The 1,064-nt window shown below is 47.9% G+C and overlaps 1 pseudogene; it reads left to right on the forward strand.

The window, feature by feature from the left end:
• Positions 1-396: 396 nt before the first annotated feature.
• The window catches only part of LOC111659188 (uncharacterized), a 3,707-nt pseudogene continuing 3,039 nt past the window's right edge, over positions 397-1,064 (forward strand).

A 1,064-nucleotide genomic window follows, 5' to 3' on the forward strand; every position in this document is an offset into this window, starting at 1 on the left:
AGAGAGAGAGAGAGAGAGAGAGAGAGAGAGAGACAGAGAGAGAGAGAGAGAGAGAGAGAGAGAGAGAGAGAGAGAGAGAGAGAGAGAGAGAGAGAGAGAGAGAGAGAGACACAGAGAGAGAGAGAGAGAGAGAGAGACACAGAGAGAGAGAGGGAGAGAGAGACAGAGACAGAGAGACATTCACATACAGTCAGTAACTGTTTTCTCTCTCACCTGCAGAAACTTTCAGTCCAGACAGCAGCACACACACACCTGCAACAAGAGGTCAGAGGTGAGTGAGTGAGTGAGTGAGTGAGTGAGTGAGAGTGGGTGAATGAGTGGGTGAGTGATGAGTGAGTTAGTGATTGAGTGAGTGATGAGTAGGTGACTGATGAGTGATTAGTAAGTGAGTGGGTGATGACTGGGTGAGTGATGAGTGAGTGAGTGTGTGAGTGAGTTAAAGATGAGTGGGTGAGTTAGTGGGTGAGTGATGTGTGTGAGTGATGACTGAGTGAGTGGGTGAGTGAGTGAGTGAGTGAGTGGGTGAGTGAGTGAGTGAGTGAGTGAGTGATGTGTGTGAGTGATGACTGAGTGAGTGTGTGAGTGAGTTAAAGATGAGTGGGTGAGTTAGTGGGTGAATGAATGTGTGAGTGAGTGAATGAATGAGTGAGTGCGTGATGAGTGGGTGAGTGATGACTGAGTGAGTGGGTGACGGATGAGTGAGTGAGTAATGACTGAGTGAGTGAGTGAGTGAGTGAGTGAGTGAGTGAGTGAGTGAGTGAGTGATGTGTGTGAGTGATGACTGAGTGAGTATGTGAGTGAGTTAAAGATGAGTGGGTGAGTGATGAGTGAGTTAATGGGTGAATGAATTAGTGAGCGATAAGTGAGTGAGTGAGTGATGAGTGAGAGTGTGAGTGATGAGTGAGTGGGTGAGTGATGAGTGAGTGATGACTGAGCGATGAGAGGGTGAATGATGAGTGAGTTAGTGTGTGAGTGATGACTGAGTGAGTGATGAGTGGGTGAGTGATGACTGAGTGAGTGAGTGGGTGACGGATGAGTGAGTAAAGACTGAGTGAGTGAGTGGG

This window comes from Seriola lalandi, unplaced genomic scaffold, assembly GCF_002814215.2.
Source record: "Seriola lalandi dorsalis isolate HSWRI2012SDOR001 ecotype SW California unplaced genomic scaffold, Sedor1 jcf7180002054475, whole genome shotgun sequence".
Taxonomy (NCBI): domain Eukaryota; kingdom Metazoa; phylum Chordata; class Actinopteri; order Carangiformes; family Carangidae; genus Seriola; species Seriola lalandi.